The sequence below is a fragment of the Dreissena polymorpha genome, chromosome 12 (assembly GCF_020536995.1).
Source record: "Dreissena polymorpha isolate Duluth1 chromosome 12, UMN_Dpol_1.0, whole genome shotgun sequence".
Lineage (NCBI taxonomy): Eukaryota > Metazoa > Mollusca > Bivalvia > Myida > Dreissenidae > Dreissena > Dreissena polymorpha.
In genome coordinates this window covers 22,409,622-22,424,241 of record NC_068366.1, presented here as the reverse complement: position 1 = coordinate 22,424,241, position 14,620 = coordinate 22,409,622, and the positions used below count along the sequence as shown (strand labels likewise).

At 33.0% G+C, this 14,620-nt stretch overlaps 1 long non-coding RNA gene across 1 annotated transcript; it reads left to right on the top strand.

The window, feature by feature from the left end:
• The first annotated feature begins 4,219 nt into the window (after nucleotides 1–4,219).
• On the top strand, nucleotides 4,220–11,513 carry LOC127853867 (uncharacterized). The gene is made up of 3 exons (XR_008036779.1): nucleotides 4,220–4,418; nucleotides 6,360–6,451; nucleotides 6,846–11,513. It is a non-coding gene; the product is annotated as an uncharacterized LOC127853867 (long non-coding RNA).
• Nucleotides 11,514–14,620: the final 3,107 nt, after the last annotated feature.

Sequence of the window (14,620 nt, the reverse complement as noted above, 5' to 3'; positions counted from 1 at the left end):
TGTATATAACAAATAAAACAAACGAGATCGGTACAGATAGAGACTAATTTATGATACATGTGGGTACTGCATACCGATAGGGCAGGTAACCGATGAGTTGTTTGACAGATTTCAAAGTGTCAAAAGGTGGCATGATTAAAATTGTTTAGAAAAGGTAAATTGTTAACAAATAAGGGTTTACAGTTTGGCAACAAGGAAATTTGTTTTTATAATAAAACAAGCTTCATAATACTCATGAATAAAGCAATGTAAAAAAGTATTGCCTTTCACTGATAATCATCAATTAAAATCGTAAAGAATATAAAGTAGTTGGACGATTTATATCGATAATTTAGCACAAAAAAGCAAAGCCGACCTATGGTTTTAATTACGTTACAGGTTCAAAAGCCTGCCTTGAGTAGTGTTATTAAGTTGGCTCTTGGTTCTAGAAACACGCATATGTGTTCATAATAGTTGAATGCTATTTATCCTTGTTATCATCATATTTTCCATTACTCCACATATTCCAATTTGGATTATAACTTGATTAAATGATTTCTACAAGGCATACGAACATTTGTTAAAAAGTCTCTGGTGAAAAGTCTCAACCATTTCAGATTTAGAATCCCCAATATAGTTTAGATTTGGAATCCCCAATACACTTGTTTGTTTTATTGAAGTCTGAAATGTCACACCCGTTACGTAATATCGCATTACCATTAAGTTTATTTGCCTTAATTTTTCTCACGTTTTTCTGCAAATTTATTATTACGCAAAAGATATTCTTACAGCGGCGTAGCAGCGGACATCCGTGTAATCAAATATACTTTTATTGGTATAAGCAATGTGTATTGCTGCTGTTGAATTTGTTGAAGGGTATGTGTCTGTTCGTCTTTATGTTGTCCGTCAATTGGCTCGTCTGTATTGGGTAAGCCCTTGTTTATATTACTGATCTTAATTTGCAGATTAAGTTTCATCCGTTTACTAATGATTTATCCATTGAGGTTTATAACATAATAAAATTAAACTTGCATTTAGCGATTTTGTAAGAGCATTTGGCAAATAATACAATGTTACACAATCCATAGATTCCAAAGGTGTCATTTTAATTTTGGTAATAATCTTACGTACCTGATTGCCTAACCAACTTATGTACTTGCTTGCTTGGCAAAAGCAATGTAAAACGATCTTAAAACAGCGTACCAACTAAACTAAGATGCAGAGAGATCTAAGTGCTTTGTTATTAACAAATTATAAGTGTTGGTTAAATGATAGCTATTGTAGTTATAAGCAACGATTTGAAGTTCCTATGCGCAGGAATAAAACCATAAAGATGAGAACAAAACACAGTTGGCTTAAATCCAAATAACCAACACTTATCCAAACAAATGTTTGATTTTTCTATACGTTATTAGTAATTTAGTTGTACATGTATATCATTACACTTATTTCAATTTATACGTATTCTGCTCCTGTTTCAAAAACAACGCGCGTTTCTGTGTCGTCTTCACCTGAAATCAATTTAAAATGACGTCGCTTTTATTAATAAATACTTAGTGAATTATTATTGTGGGTTCTTCCTTTTTGCTAAATGCGATTAAAAGCAAAAATGCTCGCCGATATTTACGGTAGTCTTACCTAGCGAGCTGTTCACGTGCACTGCTGGCGTAAAGTCCCCTAATTTAATTTACTTAAATTTAACTCACTTCCCAATATAAAGATTGACAGTGTGCAATCACCAGCGTATTTGATTAAGAATAGTACACCAAAATGCATAACAAACGTGACAATGTGACGAAAACGATGCCCATCTCCCTTTTCAACTGGCGATGAAACATGTCCGTGAACAATGTTGTGACGCTAATAAAGTGATCAGTCAATTGAGGACTGCTGTTCGTATTTAACAGCTGCCCATGTTAACATATTTTGGTATCCAAGAAAACTTCCACACAGTGTTCCAATTAAAGATTTCTTATTTTCAATGTTTTGTTTTACTTTAATAAAATTCCGGAAGCTAATGGTGAAATGCTCTTAAATGCAGAACTTATCGAACTATTTAACTTCGGCAAGGGCCTCAAGTCAGTCTGCACAACATCTCCGAAAAGTATTTGCAATTTACGTCTTCGACATCATAAAGTGCATGAGTATAAACTCCAAACAAGGTTATTAAGTATCATAAAAACAAGTCCCATGAAACATTTATGTTTTGTGAAGACCGATTTTCATATGCGGAATGGGATATGCATCGAACGTGTAAATCAACAAAGATACATCAATCTTATAAATAAATTTCAAAATGAAATTGGTGTGCAACCTAACGCAAAAAAAAAGTCATGGTGAACACAAACTGTCGCCCTTTTCGTCAATATGAACAAGAAAGTTTTACTTTACTCTACCAGATATAATTTTCTTCATCTTATATGGATGAATATACTTTACATCTACACTGTGTAGGACATAAACGCAAACAAAACATGCCAAACTCGCCTCGCAAGTTCATCTTACGGAGCTGAAATAAGGGAATAACGGAACACTAACACAAAATGCAACATACAAATTTCTGCCGACGTAATGTTTGAGTAAAACTGTATCCCATAACTAAATGTCATCGTATTGAACTGGTAAGAATTAAAATGGCAAGTGTTATTATTACGGTATCCTTGCTTATAGTTCCGCACGTTCTTATTGTATCATATACATTAAAAACTAATATTTTTTATTCTGAAAGAAATCGTTTCTCATATCTACCATAAAACGTAAACATACAGTTATGAAATGTCAGACTATCTTGTCGTCACACAGCTACGACAAAGAAAAGACGCCACTCCAAAAAAATATAAATAGATACTACTATTATTGTGTAAATTATAGTGCGCATTTAATTTGAGAACGAACACAATTTTTTTTCTCGAGATGATTGGTAGAACTCGAACTGAGTTTCAATATATACCATTTCATTATTCGAACTTATGAGTGCTAGTATAAAAATGAACGTATCAAAGTTTAGTGACATAGCTTTTGCCGTGAAAACATTTCATATAATGAGCTCTTTAATTCGGAATACGATTAAACGGCAGTCTCTGTAAATATCTTTCACCCTACGAGCCAAGCCAGTAAAAGAAGGGGATCAAGAATACTGGCCTTTTTGCAGGTAAACATAGCGAGCGTCAAATCTTTCTGTTTGAATGGACAGTAATTAACAATGTTGGGAAAGTATTAATTTTGAATTTACCAGACCCTGTAGACAGTATTTGTTTTGGAACGTGTATACAGCAATGATTTAAAACTGTAGACTTAACCCGCTTAAGTAGTCGATTTAATAATGCAACTTGTCTAATATAAATAAATAAAATAATGTACGTATATGTACTCAAATTAATATAACTTACATAATTTGGAATGTTTATGTGACCTTATCTTATATCACATTCTGTGTTAAAGAGGCATTGATGTAAACGAATCATATCTGTTATATCTATCAATGAATAATAGCTTTACTACATGAAAACATCATGTTGGGTTACATAGTCGTTCCTTGGTTATTATCTCTTAATCACATACATCATCATTCTAAAATCTGAAATAACATTCTAAAGTAAATGTTACATAATAATCACTGTTGCGAAAATCATTGCGTTTCTTTTTATTTTTTCAGTGAGTAGGCCGGAAAGCCATGCAGGTAAGTTTCTAGGTGACCGGGAAATAACAATAATGAAAATCTCAAAATTTGTAACGATTGCTGTAGTGTAAAACTGAAAGGGAATAATATAATTTAGAGGTTGACTTTCTATAATACATGTCGGTCCGTTATGGCTGACGATTATCCTGAAAAAGTGAGTAGGCATAGCCATATTTGTCAAATATTAAAAAAAGCAGAAATGATTTTCCGTTGTTAAGTTTCCATTTGATGTATTGATTACATCGACGTGTCAAGATAGTTCACAATTGTCAAACTTTATTAAGTACAATCAATGAGTTGTATCATTAATTGACGTTGATTGACGCACGTATCAGATTTATGAAAGAAAGTATTTTTATTCTATCGCAATGTTGCTTAATATGGCATATGTTTGCTGTGATCAGTTATACTATTAAAAAAACGTAGTTCACCATCTCCTTTGAACCATAAAACAGTAAGATTATGTATTTCAAAATACTATTTTGGTGTTAACAAGAACAACTTATTTGGATTATTTAAACTGTTCACCTATAATTATATGTTATATTTTCGAAAAAGAAGATGATGATGACTGCAGTCAGAATTTTGAGTACGACGCTTTCGTGTGTCACAATCAAGACGACCGCGAGGACACGCGGTTCGTACAAGACCTGATTGAGGAGCTAGAAGTTAGAAGAGGACTTCGACTCTATGTCCCAGGTCGCGATGATCCAACGGGTGCATACGAATACATCACCACTGCTGGCGAAATTGAAAGAAGGTGGGGACACATAACGGAGAGTTGTTCTTTCAGTTTTATTCATGGTTAAGATACACACATTCATATGAGTCAGAATAACGCCATTCAAATGCTGCACATCAGCACGAGATTAAGTTGTATTTATTGTATTGTATTGTTGTATTTTTTCCAGCCGATATATCCACGTTATTTTACAAATTGACAATTTTATGTATGTTTTCGTGATTATAAATATGTTAGACGTATCGAAAATCAAACATTATTGGAAAAAAAACTGCATTAAATCACGATTACTAAATTTAACACAGTTTCAAATACGTACACTATTTCGTTACACATTTGAACATTGTTATTATCAATGCCACGGCCCATGCCGTCAACGCTTAAAAAACCGGTTCTAATATGATACGAATTAAAATATGAGGTCAACTGAAATATTGTTGTCGAAAGATGCAACATTTTAAATGAATTTTCTGCGTTTTTTAATAAATAAAATTGAAGTAATAAACCGTTTAAAATTCTATGAATAAGCCATATATAATAATCGAATTATTCACTAGAGTAACATATCATTTATCATGAACTAGTTAACACTTACATTTAGGGCGAAAAGTAAAGTATTATTCGAAAAGAAAAAAAACCCACTTAAATACAGATACGTGTCGCCGTTTGGAGGTTTTCAGTCAGTAATGCACTGGAATTTAAGACTTCTCGAAAACAAAACGCGAATGCTCTAACGGGTAAGTTAATGTGGTTTCTTACACAAAGCGTCAACGGACAAACGTTTTAAGTCGGTTTCGTAACGTTCCCTCAAGTAAGTTAAGTTCGTTCTCGAATTCAAGTCACAGTTTAAAGTCTATCACGACAAGGTCACAATCTTTTGGGACATGCAAGTGCCCAATTCTCACGTTTTCTGCTATACAGAAGAGGGCTGGACTATTGAGCGGTGAGTCTTGGACTCAAACCATGGCCATCTCGCTATCGGGAAGAGTGGTCCTTTGATTACGCTGCCAGGCTGAACACAAAATCTTTTTTTCCCTGACATTAATATACCGTTTAAACCCCCTTACTTAAAACGATTTGTCACATCATGGGCATCGCGTTATCAGAACGAGTGGTCTCCAAACAAACTCTATCGTATACATTGCATCGTATTGATGTTCCGTAAATGGCGATGAGTCGAGGTAATTATTGTTGTAGATGTATTGGAAATATAGCTTGTCTGATATTAACATAAGAAATTATTTATAAAAACAATCAGCTTAAAATAAACTTAATATGAAGAAAAAACGTATCTTATAAAGGTCAATTTATTCGGAAATAAAACAAGACAGCCAAAAAGTGTCACCTGAATCAAGGTAAAAACTACCCATTCCCTTGCGACTAGAGATTTCAATAGAACGGAAACTTTCTCAAAATCGGACGATACTTCACGAAAGCGAATGCAATAAGAAGATTACGATTTATCGAATAGAATGTTTGAAACTGATCACACAAGTTGATAAAAGAATACTGGCCCATGTTGCAGCCATGTGTTTAAACGGGCAGTAATCATTTTTAACCGGGCTACCATTTGAATGTTTCAGAAGAGATGCGTAGTATGAAACTCAAATTTCGTCTAAATTCTATCGAATTTATTTTGGTAATAAATCTGGAGCAAGTAATCAATTCGACATTTTTACAGTTGTTGTAAAAGTATTATGTATGTTTTCAATGTAATGTGTATATAGAATGTTGCATAATTAGTGTTTACAAATATTTGCAGTGTCATATCCTTTACTCGAATTGTGATGCGACTGATCACGCCCTGATTTAAAGTTCTGAAAAATGCATTGATATGTATATTTTTGAAATATAAATAAAGATTCTTACATTGCGAAAACAAGAGAAAAATGGAACGTGAATCACAATAATCATGCAAATCTGGAAAAAAATATTTTGTGTTTCTCTTGTTGTTTTCAGTTGCCGAAGAGTGATTGTAGTCCTATCAAGGACGTTTCTTCAGAGCAGATTTTTGGTCTTCATAGAACGGTTTGCACAAGGATTTTCAACAGGTTAAAATATTGCTAGACGTTTGGTGATATTGATAGATAACTATTAATTGTCAATTGTATTTACTGTATTTGCGCATTTCATAACCAAATAGGTATTGTTTTTCCAAGTTGGATGCATCCGATGTGATAATCATACCATATTAAATGCTTAATATGTTCAAGATAAATTGAAACCTACATTAGTTACCAAAAAGCTATGCAATTTGTCTTTCTTTAATTTTGGTATTTAAACTTCTTGTTTACACAACATTCGCAATCAAATTGAATGGAAGTTGGTTTAGTATATCGTCGTTAGTTATGAATCTTATACAAGTTTTCTCGTAGATAGGCTATTAATCTACACGTAGTGAGTTTTCGACAGATGATTTTTTATTTTTTAAACACAATTTTTCAGACGTCCAAAGACGTGCACGAATGATTACAGTCATCCGAGAGAAAGGCGCCGTCGTGCCTAGTACACTAAATGACGGTTATATTATCGACTGTAACGACATCATCAATTGGGTCCTCTTTACATCATTCGTCAAAGAAAAGATTTCACAAAAAACATACAGAGAATTTCAAAGAAATAGAAACAGACAAGTTCTTCGTGTGCCGTATCCAGCAGGTGCAAATGAATACACAGCTCTTAAAGAGGTAACGCCTTCTCCAAATATTCAGCCTAATGCGGATCCCATGGGATCTAACGCTCCAATTTCATCAGAACATACTTTGACTCAATGACAAGCCGACGCAAATGAAAACACAGCTCCTAAAGAGGTAACGCCTTCTCAAAATGTTCAGACTCCTGTAGCAACAGCGATCCGGACTGACTTACAACTTCTTCAAAAAGAAAAGAATATACAAGAATCCTCCCAGAAAAGCGACGAAATAAATAAACCTTCACCCATCACGCATAGCGAAACAACTCTGCAGCACGAAGGCGAAACTGTATTGTCAGATGAACACAGTGTTTCTATGAGTCCTTTTTACTTAGAATACCGGAGCCAACCAACTACAGTGATGCAAAGACGACAAAATACCCGTGATACGCCTCTATCGCAAAATCCGATCCCTATCGTGCAAGACGAACAAACTACCGACCGGACAACTCAACTGCTAGCAGACCAGACATCAAGTATGGCTCTTTCTGAGCAGCTGATATCTGAGCCATCTTCAATTGATCAGCAAACTGAAACCTAAAATTCCACAAGCGTCGAACCGAAAGTACTTAGCGAGGAAAACAATTAAGATATATGATAGTTAGCCACAGTTAAGTGTCCTTGAACAGCAGAACGAATGACGAACTGAAGATTCGAGTACGTTTTTGGACCGTTTACGTAAAACATGTCGCTACTAATTAAACAAATAAAACGCGACACTTAAAACACCCAAAAGAAAATTAAAACAAACTGCACATGAGGAATTATTCTTTCATGACTTGAACAGTAAATAACTTCCATGTCAGTGCCAATATTCAAATAACAAATATCGACTTTATAATTTACTTGACATGTTGTTTAAATGTTTATAGTTTATTACACCCGCAGAAAATTACATCAAGCGTTTTAATACTATAATTTATTACACACTTTATATGAGAAAACATATCATAATTTACATAAGCAGATATATATCTTTTAAAGGGTGTAATTGTTTACATGGCAATTAAAAAAAGTTTGATTAATATACTTCAAAGTTGTTAAAAATTTGTTGATTCAAAATAACCTTTTTATTGTTTTAGCTATTGCATATTGTCTGTTTCTTTCAGTAATGTTGCGCAGTCTTTATAAGGGTGTTTTGTAAGTACAATTATCCCATTTTTTAAATATTTTTATTCTTTATCCAAAACTGTTAAGTATACTTTATGTCACAATGCATCAATCTTGTCATACATATGCGTTCTTTTATTTCTTTCAAGTGGTTATGCGCCAAGTTCATTCTCGATTAGTCTTCAACTATATCGGCAATAATGTGTTATTATCACAATATTGTAATGGAAAATTATTTGTTGCCAGGTACATCCGTCTAGGCAGATTTATTTCAAAAGAAATTGATATAAAAATGCTGTATAACGGTTTCATTTAGACTTCAGAAAATAGAAATTTCTAAAATTTATCTTTTATTGGGAAAATATAATTTTGAACTGACAGAAAACCTCTTAACGCGCGTGTGTAGTTTGTTGGTTTGTTGAAAATCACTATATTAGAATTTCTTTTATTTATTTGCAAATGTATGTATGTTGCTTATATTTCATTTAATCTTCCGTTTGTAAACGTTTTGGTGAGAAATTGCACGTTTTTATGGCGATTGTTGAAATTTTTTGCCACAATCGTCCTTTTTTGTTCTATAAGTACCATAAATCATGCACTGATAAGTAGCCGGGTATAACAATCATTTCCAATATAAAAGAACACCTCGTATATCTGCACATTATTATATATCATGTTTTCAAATTGGTACGTGTCTCTTGTCGTCCATTCTGCTCTCCGTCTGTCCGATAGATGCTTTGTATCTGCTAAGTATTGTCTACATTGTTCGATTATTATATGTGTACAGAATTAGACAGAATTATGGTTGCACAAGTCTGTAGTATGTAGTCTGCACAAATAGTAAAAATTGAAACACAGAATAGCTGTGCGTTTTATTTATTAATTTTGAAAGAAAAAATGTAAATCATAATACTACATATTCATAAAACTATATTGTATGGATTTTAAATATTCATAATAATTTGAATGTTCCTTTTTGTGTTTTTTTTCTCTCAGTTTTTTCATGTTTTGAATGGATTTTAAATAATACTATATATCTATACTTTAAGTACAATAAGCATCTTTGCATGACTTTATTACACATGATTTTGTTGTTCATTTTATCTGCCTTTTCAATGTTGTAAATTATTTATGCCCCGCTTCGAAGAAGAGGGGGTAAATTGTTTAGCTGGATGATTGTCGGTCTGTCGGTCGGTCTGTCGGTAGACCAGTTCGCTTCCAATTAATCACTCGTCAACGAATTGACCGATTTGCTTGATGCTTCACATGTGCATTGGCCTCGGGCAGTTAATGACCCCTATATAAATTGGATTCATTATGTCAAAGGTCAAGGTCAGTGTATCAAGAAGTGCGAACATCGTTTCCGATCAATAACTCATCAACGAATCGACCGATTGGCATGATACTTTACATGTGCATTGGACTCGGATACTAGATGACCCCTTTGAAACTTGTAGTAACTTGGTGAAAGGTCAAGGTCACTGTCACAATGAGTGTGAAAATGGTTTCCGATCAGTAACTCGTCAACGAATTGACCTATTGGCTTGATACTCCACAAGTGCATTGGACTCTGACTGTAGATGACTCCTATTGAAATTAGGGTCACTAGGTCAAAAGCCAGAGTCACTGTCACAATAGGTGTAAACATCGTTTCAGATCAATAACTCGTCAACAAATTGACTGGTTGCATTGATACTTCTCATGTGTATTGGACTCGGACAGTAGATGATGCCTATTGAAATTGGGGTCACCAGGTCAAAGGTCATAGTCACTGTTACAATAAGTGGAAATCTGATCAATAACTCATCAACGAATTGACCGATTGTCTTGATACTTCCCATGTGCATTGGCCTTTGACAGTAGACGACCCCTTTGGAAATTTGGGGCACTAGGTCAAATGTCAAGGTCACTGTTACAATAAGTGTGAAAATTGTTTCCGATCAAAATCTCGTCAAAAATCGAACGATTGGCTTTATACCTCACACCTATTGAAATTGGGGTCACAAGTTCAAAGCGCTGTTTTGGGGGCATATGTCTCCGACCTCGGAACTCGTGTTTTCTTTATGTTTTTTTCATAAAGGACAATATTATGTTTTCTTTTATCCTATGCAAACACTCAGATAGGAGATGTTTTCTGACGTAATCAATACCTATATTATTGGGTATATACTGAATAATGTTTGCCTTTTTATTCACGTGTTTCGCGAGGTTGAAAATCCTGATTAAAAGATTGGGGTATGGCGAGCGGGCGGGTGTTTTTGAGACGTTTTAGTTTCGGTATATATTTTTTGTCGTTTGATCTATTGGTAGCTAACAAAACAAGCACGTTTTGCATTGATTTTAGGGCCAGTTGGTTACAAGTTATTGTTTTAATTACTATACATACACAGCAATCTTGTGTGTTCTTATCATATCTTAAGACTGCATTGACCAATGAAGCTTTTTGGAAATTTATGCGACAGTGATTCGGAAAAATGTTAATGTGAATGTTAAACACAATATAAACATGGAATAATCCATTTTGGAGTAGAGGTATTGCATTCAAATTTGGGAATGTAGCTTACATGCCGACAAGGTTTTGAATTTCAGTTTTGGCTATACAGGTGAAGAGCAAGTAAATAAAAATAGAAGAAAATAGTCAGCGAATAACTAAGTTTGGAAGGAGGTCTTGCATTAACATTTTGTGTAAAGGTTGCTTAAATTCATTCTTAGCTTGGGATTACATTGTGGGGAGAGTTGAATCAAATTAAAGGTCATAGTTAGTTAAAGTAAAAATAAAAGTGTTATCGCTTACAACATGAATTCGGATGGAGCTGTTACGCTGACATGTTGCGTGTATGTAACTTAGATTAAGACCTTGTTCACGATTGATTAATAATTTAAATTACAATTATATTAAACGTGTACTTTAAAAACCTGGTTTCGTGCCGTTATCTTTTTCCTTGTTTCAAATTTAATGTCTTTAATTTGAATTGATTGATATATTAATAGCATTTTAGTCATTTAAGCACTGTTACTATTTACATGCTATACACTTAAAAGCTTGTCAGCATTTGAATGGTTCAAAAACAAGCGGTGTTTGTTCGTAGGTATAATGTAAACGATAGTATCGTTTGCATACAACGTGTTCGTGTAACCTTACCAAGCCGTGGATGACATAATTCTTGAGTTATTAATGGCTTATGGTTCGTCCTTGTCATCGGCTACTGATAAAATATTAACTAATTTGGTTAAATTGTCCATGTATTCGTTATTTAGCTGTTTTAATGCGTATTCAGGCGGTGACGTTCTGCTACTTGGAAAGTATATAATTCGTGTGGCTGTCGTATATGATATTAACAAACTATTATTGCTATTCACGCTAAGAGAAATTGTGCTGAAAACATTTTAATGTACTTTTTTGCGTGTGAAAACTGTCATAATTGAAAAAGAATGTCATAACAAGTGTATGGTTCTTAAAATGTTTTATAATGTTTTTTTAAAATTAATAATTGCTTCGTTTGGAAACAAGTTTAAAAAAATTAAAATGGATCAAAGCCGTGACTATAATTCGCAGCATTCGATAGTGTTGAAATTAATTATTTATTTATTTTTACACATGTCAAATCGGAGTTTACTCACCAAGCTGCAATAAGTCGTATTGTACTTTTATTTCTTATCTTTAAATTTATTATAGTTTCAGTGTGTTGTTCGTTTTCCTGTGATCACTACTGTTTAAAGCCATGTTAATGATATTCAAATGACAACCACATATATAAGATAACAACGTCACTTTGAACACAATTTAAGCGCATGACTCTTAATTTCTCTTGATTGCAAATGTCACATGTACAGATAATGGACACTGTAAAAGTCATGCACACATTTTACTTGAAATGTGTTGTCACGATGAAGTACTTCTTGATGAAGCTTTCAATAAGAACAATGACTCGTTATATTTGGCAGAACTTACAATTGTACGATGCTCTTAAATAACATAAGATTATGTACGAGATTTTAAGTCACAGGTAATTATTGCTTGATCTGCTGTAAATTCATGTGCTAATTTATATGCTAATTTTAGCAAGATTCTTTTATTTTTTTAATTTCCATCAAAAGAAAACATAATGCAGCGTGAGACGGATCAGCTACTTCACACTGGGAATATACCTTAAACCTCTGTAAATCGCTTGAAGACTTAAAATCAAAATTCGTCATATTTCCTGCTGATAAGGCTGCTAATAATGTTATAATAATATGACGAGGGTTTAATGTTCAAACTATTTCACAAGAACTTTCACATACTACATCATATTGTGATTACAATAAGCAACCTAATGAAATTATTGCCGACCATATTGCCGAATGCAAAAAATTAAATGTAATAGTCAATATTACTGACAAGAAATTGCCATCACTTTGCTGGATACCTAAATTACATAAAACGCCATATAAAAGTCGTTTTATCGCTAATTCAGTGTCTTGTACCACTAAGCAATTATCAGTGTATCTAACATCTGCATTGAGTGCTATTAGATATCATATAGCTAAATATTGTAATAAAGTTAATGAAAATAGTAATATTAACCTATTTTGGTGAATAAAAAACTCCTTAGAAGTTATTGATTAAATTGAAAAGAAAAAATATAAGGTGTCAGAAGTAAGCACTTATGATTTTTCTACACTATATACAACGCTTCCACACGCTTTAATAAAATCCAAACTTGTTTCTTTGATTGAAAAAAACATTTGCTAGAGAGAAGTGTTCATATCTAGCCTAAAACACTAAAACTGCTTTTTTTACTAATCAGATATTAGATTATTTCCTCATTTGGAATGGTCTTGACTTTTGTGCAGCACTTACTTTTCTTCTGGATAACTTTTTTGTTGAATTTAATGGTAAAATATTTAAACATATTATTGGCGTTCCTATGGGTACTATTTGTGCGCCACTTATAGCTGATCTTTTTTATATTGTTATAAAAGCGAATTTATGTTAGAATTATCTAAAACTAAACAAGTAGATTTTCTTCAATGTTTAACCTTACTAGTAGGTACATTGATGACATACTTAATTTAGATAATCCATTATTTGAACAATATATTCACAAAATCTACCCAAACGAACTAGTCTTAAATAGATCGTCTCAATCCAATACAGACGCTGCGTATTTAGACTTACATCTAACTATTAATAATAGATTGGTATTTTTTTAAATAATATGATTAAAACTAGTTTATACGATAAACGGGGCGACTTTAACTTTGAAATTGTGAATTTTCCGTTCCTAGATGGCAACATCTCTAAAGGTCCTTCCTATGGTATTTACATTTCGCAGTTGGTACGTTATGCCAGAGCATGTTCATGTATTAAAGATTTTAATTATCACAGTCTTATATGAACAAAGAAATTGCTCAAACAAGGCTTTTTGCATCATAACCAAAGAAGTAAATTCGCTAGATTTCACTCAAAGTATGGTGATTCAATTTCAAAATATAATATTTCTTTAAAATGGCATTTAAATAAAGGAATTTCCCATCCATCATTTTATTGAGATGTTTTGAAGCGTGTCCGCAAATTAAAATATGTTACAGAAAATGTTCATATTAATTTTTTCAATTTAATTAACTCGTTTTTATCAAAAAGATATGATGCTGATGTACTTTAAAACACGTGCTTCATGTTTTTTTTTTCACTATATCTTTCTACTCTTAAAATTTGGAATCATTAATGATATTTTGGGCATTTTTCACATTTGGGCATAATTGTGTCTGTGTGTCGTTTGCTCAAATCTGCATGAAAACTACATTTAGACTCACATCTTACATCAAATAATTTCCGTCATCAGTTGTCAAAACAGTATATAGATACAGTACAGTATACTGTTTGATTCCAATAATGTCGCTTTAATGGAATTGCCATTTTTATACATTTGATTCTCAATATTTAATCACCTAAACTTGTTTTATTTGTAGTTCAATTTTGTTGTACCTCCCCATTAATATTTTTATTTTTACTTCACAGTATTGCCCCTGGATTTTGTTCACGTCATTGTGTCTTCGCCTGTCAATTACGTCATAACTCTTTCTCTGTTCCTGGGTACATTGATTTTTGTGACGTCATACGACCAACTTTCCCAGTTGTAATCTACATGCATAGGTCATTGGGTTTTTAATTTTATATTTATTTTCTCTGTGACAGGCGTTTCTTGTTTGATTTATTTTTTAGCAACACAACCAAGCAATGTAATATGGAACTTTTACAACCATTATTGCTGCTTCTTCCTGTATTTGTGCGATGATCTGAAATATAAACTTCTTGATGCCATATTTTTAAATCTTTTTCTATCAAAAAAGGAATGTAATTGACACTTGTTCATAGTTTCATTCCATCGTTCCTCAAAAAGTTGAAATTCTGTTGCTCTGGTATCTTCAATAC